Genomic DNA, 8584 nt, shown 5'->3' on the forward strand with positions numbered 1-8584 from the left:
TTAAAAAGAATGATGGCCTACGAATGTAAAATCCAAGAAATAATTAAATCATTTTCTCGGTTTTATCATTCATTATCTTCTCTTTTTTTTTTTGAGAATAATAATTTTTCTTGTATCATACTCTTATTTATTTTTTTTTTCCGTTCTATTTCTCCCTCTTTTTTATTTATTTATTTATTTATTTTTTCCGTGTGAGGCAATCATCCCAAGTAAGGTTCTCGGGATTTTCTTTTTAAACCATAGAAGAGTTAAATAAATTATATTCTTAAATCAAGGTTGATCAATTACAACTTAAAATGATGAACACGAAAATAGGTACGGTTAAGAATAAACATATTGATGACGTCCTATTAAGGGATGCGAACTTCTAATGACGAACCTCATAAGAAGTAATGTCATTAGTTCAATTATAAAGTATGTAAACGCATCATCATAATCAAAAATATTATCGCGTGCAATTTTCCGTCTTGCGCTAAGGTGGAAAGTGCAACTTCAAGAGTAGCATCTGCCACATGCATTTTTTTTTATTTTTTTTTATTTTTTTATTTATATTTGCAAAAACGCAAAATGAACGATAAAACATGTTTTTGGATTTTTTTTTTAAAAAAGGCGATCAAAATAATAGTAATTAAGTTAGACAACGTTGTTAGCCAAAGTGATATTTTTAGTACCTACTTAAAGATTAACCTTGAAGCGGTAATATCGTTTTCTCCATATGACATTGCTCGTAATGAGTCAAAATCAACATTGAATAGTGGGCGAGCGCAAGACATAGAGTTGCGCGGAGGGGCCGCGCACAACTTTTGAACTTTCCCTTGGAGGGCGCGCGCACTTAAACAGTTGCGCGTGCCAGCTGGTACGTTCGACAAATTTTTTATTTTTTTTTTATTTTTTTTTTAATCGAAGCACAATGTTTTTACAATGTTTTTTAATATCTTTAGGTAACAAGTTGGAATTAATTAGATTAGACGCGGAGCATATAATAAGCACATATTCACGTAGTCACATAAGCACATAAAAGGGACTGTCAAAGCATACAATGCTATTCTAAGGTCAAGGCTTTGGAGTTCAAAGGTACCATATCTTATGGGACGATGCACGAATCAATCACTAAATGTGTTGACCCATGACATAGCCCTTCCAACATTTTGTTGGCGATATGGGTGGGATGATTGTTATTGATTTTGGGATAGAAGCCTAGTGTTGGCAACCCCTAGTCAATGAGCCAATCCCCAATGGTTAAAGTATGCTATGATTATGCATGATGTAATGTTGCTTGTTTGGCTTTTACTTTTGTGAAAAAGGAAGATATTATGCGTTCAAGTCTCGCTCTCTAACTAGAGATTATCCAAGTTAGTTCTCGTTACAACCCATAGGTAACCTAGTGTTGGAAACCTTGAACCATAACTAAGAACTAATCTTGTGGAGTCGCCAATGTAAGGAGGGTGTTCCCATCGTAGGGGATCTTTCTCCTTAAATGACTAGGGCCCTTTAAATGCCTAAGACTTTACATTTGTTAGGGTGTATTAAGATTTGGATTCCTGACTGTTTGGGGGACCTTGAATTAGAACTGATTCTATCATTACGCTTTTTTTGTAAGAAACAAGTAGGAGTCGCCAATGAGTTTTAGGAAAACTCATAAACTTCGTTCATGCCTTTCTCCCAAGTAGAGTTCAAGGGATATTTAGTACGAATCGTAAGTTTACCCATGCCCAAATTGGTTTACGCGTACCAGAAATGATTTCGGGAGCGAGGGTACTAAAATAACGTTCCCTTTATGGAGGAATCGCTATCCTAACCCAAGTACGCCCTCTACTAGCTCTTCCTTTTTCACAATTTTATTACCAAACAATATATGCAACGTGGCTCCTAAAAACTAAGTTAGCTGATTTTATTTACAAGCATTAATCACGTAGGAATTACATTGCAAAAGTCGTTATTCTTTGTTTAATCAAATTCGTGAAAAGAACAAGAAATAGACAATGTTCGCCTTGACTTAGGTGATAAAACAATCAATTAATTATTCAAATTCTAGTCTTGATTAACACAAGAATACTATGTGAATTAAATTAATTAAAAGTTTGTTAAAAGTGATCAAACAACACTATTTATTCAATTAAAGTTATTACAATAGAAGAAAAGTGATTTATCTAAGTGCTCAGGAAACTAACTGTTCTTCTTTTATGTTAAATCTCCATTTAATGCGTTGATGGACGTTCTTTCTTTTTCGTGTCTCCAAGGACTTCAATGGATTCAATTAAGGTTGGAAAGTATTTTGGAAGAGAGAAGAAAAGTAGTATGATAGTAAGAGAACTTTAGAGATTAGGGTTTTGAGAATGCTTGGGTTAGAATTCTGATTTTTCGGTCCCTTTTTGGTTTGAACGAAGACCCCTATTTATAGGTGTAGGAATCTAGGTTTAGGTTTTAGAGTCGCGCCTTCAGGTGGAGCACGCAACTATCTGATTCGTGCTAGTATGTCTAGCGCAACTCTTTGACTTGCGCTCAGCTGGCGCGCGCAACTCTGACAGTTGCGCGCGGTGCAGTTTGCCTTATACGAAAACACATTTTTAAAACTTCCATAGCTTTTGATTGCAAAGTCGGATTAAGGCGTGTGAGATATCATTGGAAAGCTTCAAATGTCTACTTTCCAATGCCGTTAGAATTAGGTTAAAATCTTTCTGGATCAAAAGATATGACTGTTTGATTGCAAGGGTGTCAATTTTAGGGCCGGGTTTAGTGTTTTGATCATAACTTCTTCGTTTTAGCTCGGAATTGGGCTTATAATATACCATTGGAAAGATATTTGAAAGGGCTATCCATCTGTATAGGCCATGAATGGAATTATGATGGTTGATTTATCTGTTTGGATCGGTTTTCAACAATGTAAGATCCTGGATTGAATCATTGCATTTGCCGCATTTAGGTCCGTTATTAATCAAGTTTAAATATGTATGAGCACATTTTAGGCCTAATTAGTAACCAGACAAGGCTCTAAGATAGCTTGGTCTCAAATATGGATTTTAAGTTACTTCATAATGCATTTCATTGTCCATAAACACTTCAACTTTGATCTAGCATGAAGATCGGGTTTTTGTAACATCATCACACTTTCTTTCGTGACAAGAGGCCAAAAGTAGGTGTCTACACAAATTTACGCCATTTGCATATTTTCATTTTTTATGGTCAAATATTAAAAATTTTGATTATGTGAGCTATTATTAGATTTGTCGTAATGTATGATTTTATAAAATAATTTTTTTATTTTTTTTATTTATTTATTTTTTTTTACTTTTTGTTAATACAGAATTATATTTATTAACAGACAAAGGTAAATTTTATAGACCGTGTAACGTCAAAATGTATCAAAATTATAGAACAGAAGCAGTATAAAATATGAATTACCTTGCGTGAAATACATAGTATCTAACATCACATGCATTTAAGAGAGCGGAGAAAGTACAAAACTTTCTTACCTCAGACATACATATATCTATAAGAAAATGTATATCACTAACATGCGATTTATTTTACGAAGTACTACGTAATACACATCATTATACTAAGATGGGGGAGCACATTGAGGATATGCATTAACAAAATTGGAAGATTTTGAATAAAAAGTTTAAAAGATAGAGATGAAGAGTGAAAAAAATAGGGTAGGATATGGAAGGTATTATCCCAAGATGTTGCACACATCCCCTTTTAAACACGGAATTTGCTTTCGACAACATGTATAATTCATATGGATAAATTAAAAATGACAATACAGAAAAAAAATTATAGAATAGTACTCCCTCAGCTCCTTTGCTTCACAATGGTATTCCTATATTAAATCTTTTGCTTATTAAAAATGAGAGGGAAATTTTATAGTTTTTTGTGTATAAGAAAAAGCATAATTATCTGAGGTGTACTTTGATTCACATTAATGAGTACATTATTACTTTTTCTAATGTTAAATTAAAGATATTTGCATCGATTAAAAGTAAATGAGAAAAAAATTGTGAAATGAGGAAAGTAGTATTTATCTCCCTTCTTACACACCAAATTCAAAAAAAAAAAAAAAAAAAAAAAAAAAAAAAAAAAAAAACAATAGTCATTAATTCGTATCAATAAGTACATTATTAATATTCAATTTTTATTATTTTTGCTAATGTCAAATTAAATATATATGCATCGATAAACATAATCTCCCTTTCTCACTCACTAAACCAAAAAAAGGGTAGTTTTCTTTGGTAACACTATACTTTTTAATTTTCTCAGTGATGAATTGCGAAAAATCTTATTATCCTTGGTAAACTTGAATTATTGATTAGCAAAGAGAGTAGTTTTTTAAATATAAACTCACCAACCATGGTTACTTTCTTTTATTTTCAAAGAATTAAATTATTATTTTTTAAAAAAAAAACATTTCCTCCACCCGTTACCACCAGCGCAGAACTAAAACGCCCAAGCCAAACCACCACCACGACCCTTCTCTCTCTCGTCTGACCGAGCAATTTCCTCCCACTGGCCACCACAACCCTCCTCTCTTTCTCCTCCTTCATCCGCAATCACAACTCCTTCTCCTCCACCCAGACCAAACCCAAACCTACAACCCAAACAAGTGACTTAAGAGTTAGGGTTTCTAAAACGGCGGCGCTTTAGGTTTTCAGTGGACATGGTTCTAAAAATCAGCGGGGAGTGTCTTGAATGTGGGGGAAGAGCCGATTAGGGTTTTTAATGGTGGGGTATTGGGCGGTTTGGGGATTTCGGGGGTGTTTTCTAGGGTTTTCAGGGGGAATAAAGATGGTGGTTAAGGGGACCAGGGAAAGGCGCGTCAGAGGCAGAGGAGTTCAGCGCGCGCGCTGGGGAGGGAGGGCGCTGGGTGCCGTGGGTTGGGGCAAGGGAGTGGGCGCTGGCGCCTGCACGGGATGTTGGTGGGGAAAGTGATGACTTTTTTTTTTAAAAAAATTATGGAAGTGAGATGGGGTAAGCAGGAATGTTGGCAAGTTTTCTTGAAAAAGGGGTGTAGGTTGAAGGACTTAGAATGGGTACCTCACCCACAACATCAATCACACCACCTTGCACTGAAACACAAGTCTTTTTTTTCCAATGAATTATGTTTTAACACATCTTCACTAACCTCAAAAAGTTAGAAAATTTCCTCAACCACCAATTGGGATTTTTCTTTCTCGGCAAGGGCATGATTTTCATTCTCAGCATTCCCCAACTCAACATGATTAAACATGAGTATCTCATCATCGCCATAACCAATCTTTTCTCTTAGCAACCTCAAATTAGTTTTTAGTTCCACAAAAATAGGGTCTTCAATGGATTGCAAAGAGTGTTATGGTTCAAGTTGGATACTGATGTGTGGCATTTATGCCACGATTAAGGGCTTGTTTTAACGGTTTTTCCCCGTATTTGTAGCTTGTTTGTACCCTCTTTGTTATCTTTAGTTCTCTTTTCTTTTTTCTTTGTCTTCTTTCCTATTTTTTTACCTCCTTTGTCTATTTTCTACCTTGGTTCCCTTGTTTGTGTTTTTGTAGGAACCGTGGTCTTCAAAAGAAGGTTTTAGTTAAAGGATGCAGCGCGCGACTCCCCTGAGAAGGCGTGCACCCATGCTGTGCGGGCGCGCAACACTATGAGAAGGCACGCAAGTCGAGAATTTAAAAGGGCAAGGCAGACTATTTTGGGCGACCACTGCAAAACCATTGAGAAGGCACACACCCATACTGCCTGTGTGCACAACACTGTGAGAAGGCGCGCAGACGAAGGAAGAAAATCAGAAACAAGTTAGGAAGTTTGCACGCGTGCTGCACGACCCTTGTGCGGGCGTGTCTATCTGGGTCTCCTTTCTCCATACCCACGAAGTTGCGGGCGCGCGTATGTTGGAGAGACGCGCATCGCTGGGTTTCAGTCATCGAATTCTACTTTTTCGAACACCTATATATAGTCTTTACTCTCTTTTGTATGTAATTAGATTAGATTAGCTTAATTTTTTTTATTTTTAGCTTAATCTAGAAAGAGAAACACCCTTAGTTTTGGCATTTTAGAGAGAGAAAGTGTGGATTCCTCCATTGTTGAGCTTGGATTTTTAAGAAGAAGCTTAATCAACCTCTTTGTAGAACTTCAACTTCAATGAATGAGCATTTCCTTACTCTTTTCTCTTTACTTTCTATTTGATGTTGTTTTAGATTGCTTTTTCTTTGTTAATTACTCATTAATCATGTTTTTCCTTGTTAATTTCATGATTGACTTGTTGATTGCTATGGATAGTGAGTAGTTATCTAGCCAAGGGTGTAGGGATGATGTAGTTGGAATTTGTTCATGTTTTTAGTGTTGGGATTCAAGTTGATTGTGATTAAAGTCTTTACATTCTTGATTGTTCTTCGATCTTCTTGCAAAGTGCACGTTGTTAGTTGATTGATGGTGAATCTTTGCTAAATGAAACGATACTTGACTTAGCTAAGTTCATTTGTATTGATTGTTACTTGATTTCACCTCTCAATATATGGTTCTAATGTTAGAACATAGAGGCTATGTTAGGAGAAGCCAATTGACCCCAAAAGGTGGCTAGATTGGTCCCCTTATATCGATATTCATGCATGATTAGTTCATTATCGGTTTGTTCCCATGTTATTACATGTTCAAGTGATAGCTTCATCTACCCATTCTTCTTGGTGTTCTCTTTATACTGTCTCTAGTTCATTTCACTCTTAGCTTTAATCTCTTAGATAATATCGTTCTTCGTCCCAAGTTAGCTTAATTGATTAATAGTCATCGTAGTGTTTAGCTTCTCCCTACAGTTCGACCCTTTGCTTGTCTTATACTTGTATTTGGTTTGGTGTAGGTTATATAAATTTATTTGATTTAGGGTTAGAGAGTTGATGACGTGTTTATTCCCTTGTCAAATTGGCTTCGTTGCCGGGGACACAGGTTCCATTGCTATTTCATTGCTTTATTGAGACTATCTCACCTTTTATTTGCTAGTTTTGGTTACTTTTGTTACTTGTCAGTGCTCACTTTCTTCTTAGTTTTGTTGTATGATCAGAGGACAAACCCGCTCAAGGTCTTTGGTCCCCATCAATCCCGAGCTCGAGAGGTCTTTGTCCTTGCTAAGAAGAGAAGCGAGAGCAAGGAGTAGAAACTCCCATACTCCTACAACAGAAGGAGTGAGAGAAGAAGAAGATATTCCACCTTCCTCACCCTCAAGTGAAGACGTAGGTAGTCCTAATTCTTCATCAAGTTCGAAAATTAACCCTTTTTCAACCTTCGATTCTGAGAGTGTGCAACCCCCCAAAATGGGAGACAATACACCTTTGGGTCATCTTGGGGTTCTCGAAGCCTTTAGGGAGCAAAGTGAAATCCTAGCTCTTACTACTTAAGCCAATAATTTTGAAATCAAGCCCAATTTGATTGCATTGATAGAGCGGAAACAACTCTCGGGTGGAAAGTACGAGAGTCCTCATGAACATCTAAAAGAGTTCGAGAAGTATTGTGATACGATAAAAGCCAATGGGGTAACTCAAGAATACATTCAACTCAAGATGTTCCCGTTCTCTTTAATTGGGAGAGGTTTAGAGTGGCTAGAGAAAGAGGTGCCCCCTAACTCTTTTACAACTTGGGACCAAGTTACTACGGCATTCTTGAGGAGGTTCTACAATCATAGAAAAATCGCCGAAACTCAATCTTTGATTCAAGGCTTTTGCCAAAAAAGTGAAGAATCCCTAAGTGCGGCTTGGGAACGATACAAAGAACTCCAACGCCAATGTCCACATCATGGAATACCCAAGTATCAACTTATTCACACTTTCTATGGTGGTCTCACACCTCAAGGAAGAACAAGCTTAGATGCCGGAGCCGGTGGCCTAATCATGAACAAAGGAGAAGATGAAGTGGAACATATCATAAAGGAGGCCGAAAAGCACTATGAAGATTGGTATGAAGGAGATAGAGATGTTACATCTAGCAAAGGCGTTTATGCATTAGAACAAGTCAACGCAATCAACAACCTCTCTACCTAAATCTCCAAAATGACCAAGCAAATGGATGAGCTAATGAGGAGAAATCCAATCTTCAAGGTAACACCTCCCCTTCAACCAAGGGAGGCAATGGTATGAACACTTCCTCCCCTTCTTCTTACAATACAATGCCTCAAGGATGTTTGTTTTGTGATAATTGTGGTACCTATGATCATGACACCCCTCAATGTGTATATTCATGTGAAGTTCAACCCCCTCCCCAAGAACATGATGAAAATGTGGAAGATGTTAATGCTATGAACTTTGCTCCTAGAATGGGGAGTACGGGGAATATGAGGCCAAACTCCAATAAAATGGGGAATTAGAATCAAAGTGGAAACCATGGTTGGAACCAAGGTGGTGGTGGTTATGATAACCAATAACATGGTGGGGAGGCCCTTCCAACTTCAATGGAAGAGGCTACTCTAACCAAAGAGGGTATAGTAATCAAAATCAACAACCTAACTCCCGAAACTATGACCATCAAAATCAAAATTTTGGTGACCAAAGTAACATGGGAAATAATCAACAAAGAAATGTTCCTAACCAAAACGCCGGAGGCAATAGGGGTCAATATGCCT

General features: G+C 36.9%; 1 non-coding gene across 1 annotated transcript; it reads right to left on the bottom strand.

The window, feature by feature from the left end:
- Window positions 1-7662: 7662 nt before the first annotated feature.
- On the bottom strand, window positions 7663-7768 carry LOC145569612 (small nucleolar RNA R71). Its single transcript, XR_014096197.1, has one exon. It is a non-coding gene; the product is annotated as a small nucleolar RNA R71 (small nucleolar RNA).
- Between the last annotated feature and the right edge of the window lie 816 nt (window positions 7769-8584).

The sequence above is a fragment of the Chenopodium album genome, chromosome 11 (genome assembly GCF_948465745.1).
Source record: "Chenopodium album chromosome 11, dcCheAlbu1.1, whole genome shotgun sequence".
In the NCBI taxonomy this organism is placed as follows: Eukaryota; Viridiplantae; Streptophyta; class Magnoliopsida; order Caryophyllales; family Amaranthaceae; genus Chenopodium; species Chenopodium album.